The 17,109-nt window shown below is 45.3% G+C and overlaps 1 long non-coding RNA gene across 1 annotated transcript in view; it reads right to left on the bottom strand.

The window, feature by feature from the left end:
- Nucleotides 1-17,109, bottom strand: part of LOC102166310 — a 381,125-nt gene that overhangs the window by 331,658 nt on the left and 32,358 nt on the right. The window lies entirely within an intron of this gene.

The following is a 17,109-nucleotide window of genomic DNA, read 5'->3' as shown; positions in this document are numbered from 1 at the left end:
TGAAAAAAGCCAGACACAAAATCATGCATACTCTGCCACTTCACATATATGAAGTCCAAGAACAGATAAAACCAACCTGTGATGATAGAAATGAGAAAAAGGTTGCATAGGATCGGGAGGTGTGGATGTGACGTGGCTGGAAATAGACAGGAGACATCTTTCTGGAGTGATGAAAAAACCGTGCCATATCTTGTTTTGGGTTGTGTTACCTGGCTGTGTACCTTTGTCAAAACTCTGAGAACTGAATGGCCAAGGGCTATGCATTTCATTCTACGTAAGTTATACCTTGAAAAACAGCATATGAAAAATCACATATTATGTCACATTTCAATTCTGTCAGCATGCATACATTTATTTCAATCTATTTCAAATATGAATTTTCAAAAACAAGTCACTGAATATTTGTCACGAAATACGTTCATGATGGACTTGGCACCAGCTGGACTATCCAAACCCGGGTCTGCATTCTTTTTCGGACCAGAGTTGAAACCCTGAGCCCCAAGCTCCAGGACCAGTTCTGTCCCAGAGGGTCTCTTTGAACAAGGTAAAGGTCACGGGCAGCCTTCCTGGAGCTGCGCAGGTGAAGCTCCTCCATTTCCTAAGTCCTGTCCTTTCGGACCGGACTCATTCCCCCCCTCACACCAAACACGCACGCAGGCATACGCACGCACACATGCACACATACATACGCACGCACACACAAACACGCACGCAGGCATACGCACGCACGCACACACACCCCTCTTGGACCGTCCTTCCTTAACTCCCAAGTGAGGTCTGTTAGAGCAGATCTTGCTGGACATTGAGTTTTACCATCAAAAGGAACTCCTTGTTCTGTACCTACAAGTAACCCGTTTTGCTCAGGGCTGTTGTCGTCACAGCTCATTGACTCTTCGGCTCTGAGGTAAGAGGGCCAATTTCAAGGCTGCTCTGGAGGAAGCACAAGAGTGACTGCAGAGCGACACCACATTTTTCAGAAAGAGAAAGGCGAAAAGGGATGAGTGACTGGAGGTGAAGGGTGAAAAAGACAATCCACGTCCCTTCCTTAGATTCCAAAACTTGTCCGTGTGGTTACACATCCATGAGCGATTTGGGGCAAGGTAGAAACTTCTGTTGAGTTGCCATAACCTCCTGTGATGGGGTGAGATGTGAGCATGCTAGTATTTCCATTAAAACTGTGCAGTCTAACAAGGCGAAGCCTGAAGGCTGGGGCCCTGATGTGAAAAACGGAACTTAAGGAAACAGTGGACAGAGGCAGATGGCAGCATATCCGTTCCTTGGCAACCCCGAAACCTCGTCACACATGCATTTGCTTCTCCTACCAACTGGAAACTCACAGCTGCTTGTCCACAGGGATATAGGGACCTGACTCCCTTCCAATCCTTTGAGACGTTCCTGCTCAATTTAGAATAAGACTCGCCCATATCTGTCCCTGAATCAACACTCAGTCTACCTGTAGACAGAAGCTCAAAGGAGCATGAGGGACACAGGCCCTGCTAGTTATAAAACTTTTAAAAGTCACTGTTCTAGGGCCATGGAGGAGAGGGGAGGAGTCAGATCAGCACGGGGTCGGAGGAGTTGCTCCTTCTGTCCTTAAGAAGCCTCGCTTGAGCACCAGGAAAGCACCTCAGCACTAGCAGGACCCCGAAGGCCAGGCAGGCAGGGCGAGACTGTGCTTAGACAACCACCCTCCCGTGGGGATCAGTGCAGCCTGATGAGGTCCATGAAAATCGATGCTTAGATCAAACAGGGAACCGCCATTTGAGTGAAAGTTTAATGGATCTCCTTACTTTACTGTTTTATTTTTTCATTCTTTTGTCTTTTTAGGGCATCGCATGAAGCATATGGAAGTTCCCAGGCTAGGGGTTGAACTGAAGCTACAGCTCTGCGCCTACACAGACACAGCAACACAGGATCTAGGCCGCATCTGAGACCTACACCACAGCTCACAACAACGCTAGATCCTTAACCCACTGAGCAAGGCCAGGAATCGAACTTGCAACCTCATGGTTCCTAGTTCCTAGGTGGATTCGTTGCCACTGCACCACAATGGGAACTCTGATCTCATTTTTTTAATACCAAATAATAAAGTTGAACACGTCAGTTATATCCATGTTATTAATTCCTTATAGGCTAAGATCGTGTTTTACATTTTTCTCTCTCTCCCAAAAGACTTAAGACAGCCTGAATATATATGTTTGGGAATTGTATTGATAAATACATCAGCTGTTTGTTTTGGTTTTGTCCAGGGAAAAAGCTTCCCCTACCCACCCAAAGTTATCCCCCCCTATACCATGGAAGAGATCCATCAGTTTGAGCGCAGCCCTCTAGAGGCATTTAATCCACTGTGGTTTTTTCCCCCTAGGGAGAGAATGCATTTCATTTTGAAAAGTAAAATAAAATATGGAATCTATGGAACAGGAGGAAGACAGAGAGATGGTAAAGGCAGAGGAAGATGACAAAAATGAAGGGAAAAAAGCAGAGGAGGAGTACAAGGAGGAAGAAAAAATGTAGAAATGGCAAGGACACAAAATCAGGAGTTAAAACAAAACTCAGCTTCAGCCTCTAAATTCTTAGGCATAAACATTTACCTCTCTGAATGACTTTAAAAATCAGGATACATCTTGATGCAATACAGTACTGATTCTCTATGTTAATAATTATTCCTAGTTGAGATTTCTGCCTCGAGTTTCAAGACAGAGACACAAATGACAATTTTTTAAAGTATTGTTTCACTCTCAACCCAACAGAGGTCATTCCATACATTCCATATACTGAGTAAATTCCAATAACACAAATATGTATAACATTCCTGCATACACTTGAAAACCAAAAAAAAAAAAATAATAATATCAACATGCATAAAAGATTTAAGCGCCCAATATTTATATGGGAAATGAAAACCAGCCAGATGAGGACACACATATAGAAGTTAAAAAACTCAGTGTAAATTTATACACAAAGAAATGCTAAAGTCACAGTGAGTATCTGTAGATTTCTAGTCGTGTTTATTAATGTAAGATTTTTTCTTAACTATTATATAAACATATATTATATGGTAATTGATTGCCATATCTGTTCTAGCCGTAAACTATTCTATGGGGACAGACAATGAAGAGAATATATAAAAATATATAATACGCTATATGTTGAAAAATACTAAGGAGAAGCATCAGGCTGGGGAAGTAGCTAGAAATTATGAGTAGGGCGTCATTACTTTAAGTTAGGTGGCCAAGGAGAGCTTCCCTGAAAAGGTGGTGTGTGAGCAAAGCCTTGAGAGGCCAGAAGAAGCCATGTCAACATTTGCAGGAACAGCATCCTTGGGCTGGGGAACAGCAGGAGCAGCGCTCTGCGTAGGGAGCCGCCTAGTGGGTTTGAGAAACTGCGCTCTGAGCGGGATGCTCTCCTCGGGACAGGAGAGCTTCAGCAGCCAACTGCCCAGAGGACAGGAGGGCACAGGTGCAGGGGTCTTGCGAAACCATTGGACAGTTGTCTTTCCCTCCGTGAGGTGAGAAGCCACTGGAGCGCTGCGCCCAGAGAAATAAAATGATCTGTTTACCGGGAAGGGGGATGGGGACTGGGGGGGGCCAGGGTCAGCCGTGGAGAAGCCGTACCTATAGGAACTGCGAGAGGACAGTGGCGTGGACCGGGCGTGGGAGGGGACGCAGGGGGAGCGCTTGGATTCCGGACCCGCTCATCAAATTATTCACAGGTCCCTCAAGAGAAAAAATCTGGAAAACATTTAATATATTTTCTTAAAAAGAAGAAAATAATCATTAGGGGCGAAATGCTATCAGTGAAGTTATCACATTAAGAATTTGGAAAAAAGCACATTAGGCGAGGTGAGCTATATATGAATGATCAATAATGTCTGGATAAAGTAATAACTGCTGAGGAGTTCCCGTCATGGTGCAGTGGTTAACAAACCCGACTAGGAACCATGAGGTTGCAGGTTCGATCCCCGCCCTGGCCCAGTGGGTTAAGGATCCGGCGTTGCTGTGAGCTGTGGTGTAGGTCAAAGACATGGCTCAGATCCTGCATTGCTGTGGCTGTGGCGTAGGCTGGCGACTACAGCTCCGATGAGACCCCTAGCCTGGGAACCTCCACATGCCGTGGGAAGCGGCCCTAGAAAAGGCAAAGAGACAAAAAAAAAAAAAAAAAAAAAAAAAAAAGTAATAACTGCTGACATTCACTGTGTCCATCACCTGCCAGGACCAGGTCAGGTCCTTTGCGGGCATCATCTCTGCCCCTCTAACCTCCACCACTGACCTCTGAGTAACTGGCCACTAGGCCCTGTTTCCTACACGAAGAAGCCAAAGGAAGCGTGAAAAAGTTAAGGAAGCTGTCCAAGGCCCGTAGCTAGGATGTTGTCATGATCTGTCTTTTATTAAAGCCCACGCTCTAAGCCAGCCCCATTCTGACTCCCTATATAACGGAGGGGTGGGAAGGACCTTCTAAACTGGGGAATCGTGTGAGTCAGGGTTAGGAATTCACAGCGTTTGATGTGGGGGGTGAGAAGACGCCGCTGGAGTCACGGTGCGTGCTGGGAAACAGTAAGAGTGACGGTGGAGACGGCAGAAGCCCTTTAGAGCTGGGCAGAAAAGCTGCAGTTACCTTCAGGACACAAGGAGGATCTAACATGAACGTGGGAGGGAAAAAAAAAGTAAGTTACTGGGTGTCGGGTGAGGCGGAGGCCAGCAGCATAGCAAGAAACAAATGTGATAATTCAGCGGCAGTAATGAGCGTTGGTAAAAAGCAGGGAGGGAAGGAGAAGATACAGCTCAGCACTATTTCTCAGAAAGGACTTTTTTTTTAATTCCAATTCCAGCGCAGCATCTGGTTCTGCGTTGTGTACAAAAAATACAGAGTTTAGAATGCAAGCCGTCTTCACGATTAGTTAATGGGAACTTGGATGAGTTACTTTGCTGGACCACGTCTCCATCCAGGAAGGTGTTGGAGCGGATGATCTCTTCTTTGCCTTCTCGCTCTAGGGCACCAGGACGAGCTGCTTCTCTGTTTTAAGCTCCAGTTCAGAGCAATGCAAGAGATGTCAGCATCTATTTCTTTAAAGGCATTAAGATTAAACTTCATCCCCAGTGCATGGTACCACGTTTGCAACAGAGAAAATGCACAAAATGATTTCCTAAATTGAATTGAATTGAATCAAGAAATCATCAAAGAAAAAGAATGAATTCTAGGCTCATATCCAGAGCTGACGCAGCCTGAATGCCGAGGAGAAAATGTTCAGAACCTGCCCCTGTTTCCTACTGTCCTGCTCACTTCCTCAGCCAGGCCTGTTCCAAGTGCAGTCCTGGACCAGAGTGTCAGCACCCGTGAGGGCTTGTTGCCCATGAAAATCTCAGATGCCACTGCAGAGCCCGAACCAGAAAGGCAGAGGTGACCCCCACGGGTTTGGGTTTTACCAGCCCCACAGGTGATGCTGAGGAACACTGAAATTTGAGAGCTGTTCCTCTTCTTCTTCTTCGTTTTTTTTTTTTTTTTTTTTTTTGCTTTTTAGGGCTGCACCCTAAGCATATGGAAGTTCCCAGGCTAGGGGTTGAATCGGAGCTACAGCCGCCAGCCTACACCACAGCCACAGCAACACCAGATCCGAGCCACGTCTGCAACCTATACCATAGCTCATGGCAATGCTGCATCCCTAACCCACTGAGCAAGGCTGGGGATAGAACCCGCATCTTCATGGATCCTAGTCAGGTTCATTAACCAATAAGCTATAAGGGGAACTCCCAGAGAGCTGTTCTAAAATACCCTCAGGATCTATAGTAATTAATTATGGCTCAGAATGGGATCCTAGACTTAGAACCAGAGTTTCTGATTAAGACAGTTTAAAATCCAAAGGTGACTAAATAACTTACACGTAATACAATCACGTGACATATATAGACATATCTGTATGCGTATGTATATATATAGTCACTCTAGGCTTTCTTTCAAACTGGAAGTCACCTCACGGCCCTAGGCAGCAAAGCTATACCTGTGAATATTCTAGAACCTTCCAAATCTTCCCAGGCGCCCTGTACCCTCTCCAAGAAGCAAAAGACAGAACAGCCTTATCAGGAAGGCGTTGCTCGTGATCTTTCTAAGCAAAGCCATTGTATGAGGTACAACAACATAAAGGAGATCTGAGTGGTTGCTCGCTTGATTTTTTATTTTTTTTATTTTATTTTTTGCCTTTTTGCCATTTCTTGGGCTGCTCCCACAGTATATGGAGGTTCCCAGGCTAGGGGTCGAATCGGAACTGTAGCCACTGGCCTGCACCACAGCCACAGCAATGTGGGATCCGAGCCCGCGTCTGCGACCTACACCACAGCCCACGGCAACGCCAGATCCTTAACCCACTGAGCGAGGCCAGGATCAAACCCGCAACCTCATGGTTCCTAGTTGGATTCGTTAACCACTGCGCCACAACGGGAACGCCTTGCTTAATTTCTTTAACCAGGAGAGATGCTCGTGTGTAAAGGCTTTGCTTTGCAGCTCTCTCTACACCCTGCTTCCAGCGCAGTGAGGCAGAAGAGTGTCAGCTCTGCGAGCTGACAGACACGGGTCCCAAACCATGGTTCGGTCTCTCCTGGCTGCACAACCTCAGGCAGATTCCTGAATCTCTCGGAGCCCGGGTCCTCCTTTGAAAATTACATAAGACACCGTGGTCGTCGCAGAGTGTCTGACACAAGGTCCGAACCATATGTGCAGTTCCTTCTTCCGTCTTCAATTTGTCAACAGTTTTTGCTTCGAGACCCCTTTCCCAAGCCCTAGAACCGACACAGAAAGTAGGCCCCCTCCTCCCCGACCACGGTGTGAAGCGGAGGAAATACCCATTTGGGGAAGTGAGTGTCCAAGTGTGTCTAAGGCTGATTCCCAGATGCTCCCGCCCCACATCCACCCACAGGGAAAAGGAAGAGAAACCTCTTCCCACAGCAGCGCTTTCTTCATTTGCCGCAGAAAAAGGATCGTGGTTCCCGGAGCAAGTGCAACCCAGCCGAGCTGGGAGGCTCTCGGCCACCAAGAGAGCACTTCCGGCGCTTCAACAGGCCAGGCCTCGGCCTTCCTCCTTACTGCTTGTCTGCAACCTACTATTTTGCGTTAAGTAAAATCTTCTCTTTTTCACTCTACAGCCTACACTGCAGCTCACAGCAACACCCGATCCTTACTCCACTGAGCAAGGCCAGGGATCGAACCCACATCCTCATGGATACTAGTCAGGTTCATAACCCGCTGAGCCACAACGGGAACTTTCAGATCTGTAGTTACCGCATATTTTTCCAAAAAGAGATGGGGTGGGGGGTGGGATAGGGGTGAGTGGGGTGGGATGATTTTGCATTGACTATGAGCCCTCCATGGGCTAAAAATAGCTGGTTTCATTTCATTTTCACGCTAGATATAATACAAAAATAAACCCCACGTGTATTTCTCCGCAGGCACTACAGGCGCGTAGGTAAAGCATTATCAAATTAGATGCTCTCTAACTGTAACTTATTTAAAGTTACAGAAAATTCAAACTCTTGATGTTTATCCCTCCTAAATCTTAAGAATTCTTCCTGCATTTTAGGACCAAAAATCAAAAAAAGAAAAGAAACAGGCAATGAAAATGAAAGGCCTCTTGATTTTGAATTTGAATGTATTCTGCCCAGGTTGCGCGTGGGGTGAGGCCCACAGCACCCCACGTGTCCCACAAGGAGGCTGGTCTCTATCACGGCCAGGCCTTCCTGGCAGCCTGCCTACCCGCAGGGACAGGGAGCTGGCTCCCGGGCCACCGCGCACCCTTCTCAGCGGGTAAGCGGGACCCACACTGGCATCAAACCAAGGAAAGCCACCTTCTCTACGCAGCTGTGCCTTTTCCTTTCCTCTCACAACCTGCCATCCATCCAAGTTGATGCATTATCATTCAACAGGAGGTCTTTCTTGTTTCTGAGGATTTCTCTTAATCACTAATCATTAATCCCGTTTGGCTACAAGCTTACCAGGGCAAAGCAAAATAGATGTTCTGTCATCACCAAAACAGGGAAGATGGTAGGGTTGTGGCTGCTGTTATTTGAGTTTATTCTATTTGGCAACTGTTTGGGCTTGATCAGCTTACAGAGATCTTTTTTTTTTTTCCTTCTCCAGGATTCCCAAAGACATTCCTAGTTTCCCAAAACAGAACCACTTATTATTTCAGTCTGCGTTAGTACCTTGGAAACCAGAGACATTTGTTACATCGCCCTTTACAAGCGCACTGAGCAACCGCTACGCCAGGACTGATGTTGGATTCTCTTTGTGATGGTGAGTCCTGCTGACACACATAATGGGTTAGGTTGATTCCGGTCAATGACTGTGAAATAGCAACTGTAACACTTGACTTAAGCCCTGCCACGAGCTCAATTCTTAAACCTCTAAGGGATACATGTCCTTAGACAGATAAACATGTGGACGCTTGTGGATACATACACGTATAGATACACAGGTATTGCCTTTATAATGGAAAGAACTGTTGTTACTAACTCTTTCAGTCATTACGTATGTAAGGTTGTGAATTCACCCACTCAAATACGCAAATGTAATGACTTTTTAAATTAAGGCAGTCAAAATGGAAAGGATTTGTATTTATTAAGCATCTATTATGGACGTGGTTTCATGCCAAGGGTTTCAGAATTATTTCATCAATTAAAATTTCACAGCATTCTTTTTTTTTTTTTTTTTTTTTTGGTCTTTTTAGGGCCACACACACAGCAATATGAAGTTCCCAGGCTAGGGGTGAAATCGGAGCTGTAGCTGCCAGCCACACCACAGCCATGCCAGATTCGAGCTGTGTCTGCAAACTACACCACAGCTCACGCAATGCCAGATCCTTAACCCACTGATAGAGGCCAAGGATTGAATCCGCATCCTCATGGATGCTAGTCGGGTTGCTACCACTAGCCACAACGGGAACTCCCTACATTTCACTGCATTCCAAATCTCACCCTGGAATTCAGAGTTGAGGGACCACCGATCCAATTTTCGTGGAAGGAAAGGCACTCAAATCAACAGGGATGATGGGAAGCATCTTAGGTTTAGGATGAAGAGATCAGGACACACATTCTGCCTTGGTGATGTGTTCTTGAACTGCGAATCCTTGTTTTTTTATTAATAACTGGGGATAATAAAACCAGCTCTTGATGTGTTCACGAAGATGAAAGGAGATGAGGCAAAAGAGCAGCTGGAAAGTAAGGGCCTCAGTGTCACTTCACTTCTCTCATTCACTTTCCCCCTCCTTCCTCTCTCCCTCTAGGCTTCTCTCCTGTCTCTTACTCCACTTCTGTTGGGCTGTTCACTAAAATCAGGAAATGGTAAAACTGAAAGCAGCCCTAGTGACCATCAAATGACCTTCTTTAACAAATAGAAAGAATAAGGTCCAAAGTGTCTGGAGACAGAAACACAGTGAAGTGGTGGCAAATTTAGTAAAACAAAAAATAAAACAAAACCAAAAAAGCACCCCAGTTTCACACTCTTTCTGTCATACTTAGCTAAGGTACACAGCTAAATTAAAAGCAGTTAATTGCCACTCACCTTCCCTTCCCCCTCTCATTCTAAACTTAATGAAGAATCCTCAAACACTCGTGTGTCATGCACACTGTGACTGTACAGTCCCATGTGCCTCAAAATGCACACAGTGACAGCCTGCCAACATTATCCGCGTGCCCTATTTCACAGCTGCAGCTGATGTTCGGATAATCACTGCTATGCAGAAATGCTGACCCACCGCCGTTGCTGGATATTTTTCAAGAATAGATGGACATCTGAATACGGATACAAAATTTTTCTATTTTGTTTAAACATTACGAGGGCCAAACACACCATCAGTTTGTGCATTCTAGTACAATGGGTTCGGGGAGGAAACAAGCAATACCACGCTCCAGGACCGTGCATCCAGGGTCTGCACACGCAGGCAAGGAATGAGGGGAGAAGAACAGACAATTCTTTTCCTCCTCCTTTCTCTTTCCACTTGCTTTCACTGAAACCGGGTAAAAAAGCTCCTTTGGGAGCTTGTCCCATCCTCTTGCCGCTGCACTCTCTGAAGTCCATGACTCACAAGAAGGTCTGAACCAAGTGTTACCCCCTGATTCGCTGGTTGTGGGACTGGGGCCCATGCGCTTTACCTCCCATACACTTGTCCTTGATTGCTTTATTCTATCTCCAAATATCTATCCAATAAACATTCACTGAGCCCCTGCAACCTTGCAGGCCCTGTGCTGGGGACGATGAAGAAATAAATAAGAAAATGGTTCCTACCTTCCCAGAACTCCAAGTCTAAAAGAGGACAGGGGTAGGTAGTAAGGAACTCTTTTTGGCCGTATGTGACAGCTGTACTGGGGGTGACTCCCTGTAAAGTGGTGTTTGCTTTGCTGACTTCCCACCACCTTTCACATGTCACATTGTCAAGAGCCTCAGCACTTAAAAAAAAAAAAAAAAAAAAAAAAAAGTGCAGCTGTCAGTAGTGATTAACGCAACGGCGAGACACGGGGTATGAGAACGGATATAGGTGGTTTTATAAGGACCATGTGGTTACGTGGGACACGCATGCTGAACAGAGAGTGCAGACACTTGGCCCCAAACTTCCTTTTGCACCCTGCGGATGTAAATGAGCCTTGCGTGGAAGTCTTTGCTTCCGGAATAGGAAAATCGACTAACCCGTGAAGCTCTTTATTACTCATTTCAGCAATCATCTGCTTTTCTCGATGCAACATACAAAACTGGTACAAGACACGGCAAAGGAATTTAGCTGGGTCACCCACATTAATTTAGGGCACATTTCTGTCAACTCTATGTGTTAAAATTTATGACAAAGTCAAAAGAGGCTGGGCTTAAACAAACAGCATCTCTGAGAATCGCAGATCAAAACTTATATGAGAGTTCGAGGGAAGATGATTCAGCAATTTTAATTTCAGTTAAACTACCCAAGACTATTCTAGATGAAATTATGTTCTGAATACCTTCTATCTGCTTAGTACTCTTACAGATGCTGTAGAGAGAAGATATATAAAATACATACGCCTCTGTTCCTCAAGGAAGTTGCAATCCACTTGGGGGGAGGAAGTTTTAGGCATGTGAAAAAAAGAAGTAGCAAAACCAGGCGCAGGCAATACATTGCCAAATGACTGAGGCTGATAATCAGAGAGACGTATACAGTGAGCCACAATTATGAGTGAGGGCAATAAAGCTAGAAAAAAAATCATACTCAGTGTGAGCTTTGGCAAAGAGGACCACTTGGATCAAACAGAAGAAGAGAAACAGGGATAAGACTAGAGAAGGACAGTGGACCAAAGGAGCGGGGGAGTGGGGCAGCATCAGGAAGTTTGCAAAAGTGGGATTGGACTTACATGGCTGGAGCAGAGGAATCCAGGGGAAGAGTAAGAACTAGGGCTGAGACTCAGCTGGAAGTCAGACGAGCCAGAACATGAGTGCAAAGCAAGGCGTTCAGACCTCCTTCCGCAGGTCATGCTGAGCCCCAAGTCCTTTCCGTCAGCCGAGTGATGCGAGGAACGTGGGGAGGGAGGGCAGGAGAAGAGCAGGAGTCAGAGTGAGGACAGGTATGTGGGGCAGAGGCAGAAGGCCCATGAGGCGAATCACAAGGCATCTCTTCAAATGAATGTATTCTTTAAATAGCTTTTTAGGAGCTGCTTAGTAAGGTGTGCAGGAGCTTCTGCAAGTGTAGATTACATGCCACTTTATATTAAAAACAGAGGCATTATGATCACGGACTCTAGCGTCGGCACTTTTGGAACTTGCTGGTGTTCAAGTTGGAAATTGTTTCCCACTTTTCAGAAGTCATGTTTTCCCTCGTTTCCCCCCATGAGTCCTTAGAACATTCAAATTCTTGGCATGGGGTTAAAAATGTAGATTTGAAGCCCATTGTTCACCCCAGTAAATAGTGCTCTCTGGTGCATTACTCATTTTCAGAATTTCAGGGCCCTCAGACTGGTTTCAGGGTTGATGGTGGGGTCTTTGGGGCACCATCTAACTTCCTACGCACCTGTCATCAAAATACCAAGCCCAGATGGGTCAGGGTCAGCGAGGGGAGTGTGTTCAGTGTTCACCCTGGGGCACTGCCTCTTTTGGTACATCTTGCCAGCGATGAAAAGTGACCTGGCCCTTCATTCTGATGTACCATAGAGACATCTACTATCACACAGTCAGGCAACCCGGAGAGCTGCCTGGCTGGCCCCCCTCTTCACCGGAACACGATGAGAACAATCAAGCTTTCCCTCTTAACTAGTCCGTTTAAAAAAAAAAAGGCAGTTTGATGGCTCTAGACCGGGTGCCACCCACTGAGTCAGAATCCAGGTGGGGACATGCACTGAGGTTCAGATTTGCATGATCCAGATCATAGATCACCCAGGGGTAAGGTTAAATCTAAGTGTCGCCTTGTCTGATCTGGTCCTGAACGTGACTGAACGTTTGGCTCTGGGGTTACCTGTTCTTACTCATATCTGCTAAAAAAGCAGGTAGGCACTGCAGAAGACTTTCCTGGATTCAATATTAAATCACATGACTTTATCTACGATATAACTTTATCGGACGGTAAAATGTTTAACATGGAACCATCTGAAGAGAAATGAGCTCCATGAGTAATAAGGCATCATAATTTGTAGGACTGATTTGCAGTCTTTTTAAAGGCAGACTTTAGCAGACCAAAGACCCTAAAGACCCCTCTCCATTTCCTCATGGCCGTGCCAGACAAAATATACCCCCCTGTGCAAAAAAAGAAAAAAAAAAAAGTTGAGAAAACAAAACCTTAAAAGCAGAACTATTCATATAGACTTTGATGGCAATGTTTTATTAAATACGTCATCAAGCATTCTTAATTGAGGCCAAAAAATACACAGAAATCACCACACTTAGAAACCTCATCTCTCTAAGAGATCATCATAAATGATCCACAAAACTACCCAAGTTTCTCCCGATCACACTGGCTGAGTAGAACAGTGTGACCGACAAGCCGAGAGATGTTCACACTTCGGAGCGAGCTTCTGTCATTGGTGGAGAATGAATTGGTGGTTTTGCTCAAACACACCAAAGGTGAATAGAAGAAAACCCACACCACCACTGAAAGGATAGACCTCGTCAAGAGTCCTGGGCTGGGGAGGGGGCGGGCAGTGTTGTCAAGGAGAAGTCCTTTCTGGAGCCGACAAGCCAGCAGAAACGTGAGCTCTCTGCACAGGTCCTCTCATTCTGCCACACTTTTCAATCTCATGCTTAACCTCTGTCCACATATTCCTGAATATATGGGAGAAGGGACACCATTTCTCCCTAAAAAGAACCTTCTGCAACAGCAGCTCTGCAGGGTCAACAGAGCACTGTGCTGTGAAGCCCATCAGCAGAACCTTAAATACAGGCTGAGAGAAACAACAAGAAGCTACCACACACCTTAGGAACTTTTCAAGACAGTTCCAGAAATGTGGAGTCTGTGAGTTACGAATCATGAGATGCTTTCCTTACTTCTAAAGATATGTACGGACTTCCCGTGTGGCTCCAACAGGACTGCTCAGCGTTGCTTCTACAGTGGATGTGGCCTGACCCCTGGCTTGGGAACTTCCATATGCCGCAGGTGCGGCACTTGTTAAAATAAATAAATAAAGACAGTCCTGCCTTAGCAGATGGATTACATTATATAGACAGTGTCCTATAGAAGGACAGACACTAGACGCAGGTGAAAAGCTGGGCACACACTGCCACTAAGTATCTACAGCATCTTGAAACAGTTCTCTAGACCTCGGCTTTTTCATTGCCCATTAAGGGTGATTTGTGTGTGTGTTCATAAAAAATTGAGGACTGGAACAGGTGCTGCAACAGAAGGAGGGCTGAGTGGGGAAAAGTTCTATTTAAAGTACTTGAAGTTAGGGAGAGTCTCTGAGGAAGGGACATTTAAGGCTCAACCGTGCAAGACAGGAAAGAGTGCATCCAGCAAGGGGAGGGGTGTGTTTGCTGCACATGGGTGACTCTGCATGAAGGAACGTTTTCAACTTACCACCAAAGAAGCAGTGCTCAACAGCACGCCAACCCGCAGAGCCAGGAGGTATGACAGCAAACAACACTGAGTCCGAGCTCCTTCTCTTGGCTTTTTCCTCAACTTATTCCCTGTGCATCGCTACCTGCTCCTGGGGTATGTTCTGAGCTCTGACTCTACTGACTCAAGTGTTTTTCAAATTATCATGATCCCCAGAGATAACTGGTTTTTTAGAAAGGTATGTTCTGGAGCTCCCACCCTAGGATTTTAATTTTTATTATTTTTTATTTATTTATATTTTTTTGCCTTTTTGCCTTTTCTAGGGCCGCTCCCACGGCCTATGGAGGTTCCCAGGCTAGGGGTCCAATCGGAGCTGTAGCCACCAGCCTACACCACAGCCACAGCAATGCGGGATCTCAGCCGCATCTGCAACCTACAGCTCATGGCAACGCCGGATCCTTAACCCACGGAGCAAGGCCAGGGATCGAACCTGCAACCTCATGGTTCTTAGTCGGATTCGTTAACCACTGAGCCACGACGGGAACTCCACACGCTGGAATTTTTAAATCGCAGTACCTGGGGGGAGGGGCCTTGGCATATGCATTGATAACGAACGCCTCAGATGACTTTGGTGGCCAAGAGAATGTGGAAACTGCTGGACTGGGCACTAAACCAGGTGCCACATTCAAATACAAACAGACCCTTGTGTTCCCTGGGCGCAAAGACTTCACCATATAGACGAGGTAATACGATACGTATACGTGAATATATCATTAACACAACATCTTAGGATACAAGGTGTAACCTATTAACGGCTGAAGATGGAGCTCAGGAGTTGGAGATGGAGGGAAATAGCAGCTTCTCAGCTGGAGTCACAAATGCCTTTCCATGAGTCACCCTGCAAAGTGGAGGTGAAGCTCAACTGCTATGAATTACATGGGCTTCATGAAGGTGCAGGAGCCAGGAACTTAGCTCAGAGCCCCAGGGACATTAGAGATGTCCTCATCAGCATTTGGGGAACACGTGTACAGGACAGACTTACCCAAATCTTCAACAACAGACCACCTGTAAGACAGAGAGGAGAGGAGAGAAAAACACAAGTGAACAGAGCCGGAGGTGCCAGGAATGCACCTGAAACACCGCTGGAAAAACTGACCCAGGAAAAATGATCTTGGTCACTACAAACTCAGTGTCTAGGAATTCAGTCCATCTCTTCAAGCCTTGTTCTCACATCCATCCAAACATACACAAGCCTTCATTTATAAAATCAGAACTGTCCACCACTGAGGTAGCTCTAGCCTTGGAAAGAAGAAATGCTACAAGCTGCACCAGAAAGGCTTTGGCTCAGGATTGAACCACACGCTACGTAACCATGGCTACCCATTCCTGTTTCCCAAACTGATGCCCAGATTGAGGTACTTTACTAAGAAGATTTTCTACCTGGATGCTTGCTTCATCCTTCTTTATTATCTTAATCTCCAAGGTCAGTTTGAATTTTGCTTGGACTGGATTTTCTAATCACTAGACCTGTAATGTCTTTTACTCTTTCCTACATTAATCCATCCTGCTGAACCTGACCTCAGACTTCAAGTAATACCACCTTTCTGATGTTATATCATAATGGCAATCAGTACTGGCAAAAGACATATGATCCAGCAATCCCACTCCTGGGCATATAGCTGGACAAAAACATAATTCAAAAAGATACAAGCACCTATATGTTTATAGCACACTAGTCACAATAGCCAAGACATGGAAACAACCTAAATGTCAACTGGCAGAGAATGAATTAAGAAGATATGATACATATACACAATGGAGTATTACTTAGCCATGAAAAGAAAAAATAATGCCATTGGCAGCAACATAGATGGAACTAGAGATCATCACACTAAGTAAGTCAACAGAGAAAGACAAATATCATGATATCAATTATATGTGGAATCTAAAATATGACACAAATGAACTTTTATTAAACAGAAACAGAGTCACAGACTTAGATAACAGATTTGTGGTTGCCAAGGGGAGCAGGTGGTGAGAGAGGAATGAAGAGGGAGCTTGGGGTTAGTAGATGCAAACTATTATATTCAAGTGGATAAACAACAAGTCCTACTGTCAGCAGAGAGAACTCTATTGAACATTCTGTGATAAGCCATAATGGAAAGGGATATTTACAAAAGAATGTGCTTGTTTACACAAAAACTACTTGATCTGATAAAAGAATTCAGCAAAGTAGCAGGATGTAAGATTAACATTCAGAAATTGGTTGCATTTCTGTAAACTAACAATGAAATATTAGAAAAGGATGTACAAAAAATACCTTTTAAAATCACACCAAAGGGAGTTCCTGCTGTGGTGCAGTGGGTTAAAGGATCCGGTTATTGCCACAGCTGTGGCATAGGCAGTAGCTGCAGCTCAGATTCAATCCCTGGCCCGGGAACTTCCATATGCCATGGGTACAACCATAAACGAAATTGCACCAATAAAATAAAGTAAAATAACTAGGAATAAACCTGACCAAGGAAGTGAAAGGCTTATTTGCTGAGAACTAAAAAGCATTAATCAAGGCAATTAAAGAAGATTCAAAGAAATGGGAAGACAGCTCATGCTCCGGGATTGGAATTAATATTGTTAAAATGGCCATACATCCCAAAGCAACCCATAGATTTAATGCAATCCCTATCAAAGTATCCACAGCATTTTTCACAGAACTAGAACAAACAATCCAAAAATGTATATGGAACCACAGAAGACCCAGAATTGCCAAAGCAATCCCGAGGGGAAAAAACCAAGCAGGAATCATAACACTCCCAGGCTTCAGACAGTATTACAAAGCTATAGTCAACAAGACAGGGTGGGCTGGTACAGAAACAGACGTATGGACAAGCGCCACAGAATAGAGGGCCCAGAAATAAACCCAGACACTTCAGGTCAACTCATCATTCTCCGTATCTCCACTCTCCATCCTCTAAGTAACTCAGTGGCCCGGGATGTGGAGGAGCTTTCCTAGGGTCCATCGCCGCCTGTCCCTGTGTGAATTGTTCAAGTGAGCATCTGGCTGTGGATACCGCTAGCAGCTGCCATCCCTACAGCACATATCCCCTTCCAGAGTGTATGGATGAATA

Source organism: Sus scrofa, chromosome 10, assembly GCF_000003025.6.
Source record: "Sus scrofa isolate TJ Tabasco breed Duroc chromosome 10, Sscrofa11.1, whole genome shotgun sequence".
Taxonomy (NCBI): Eukaryota; Metazoa; Chordata; class Mammalia; order Artiodactyla; family Suidae; genus Sus; species Sus scrofa.
This window is presented reverse-complemented; position numbering and strand designations above follow the sequence as displayed.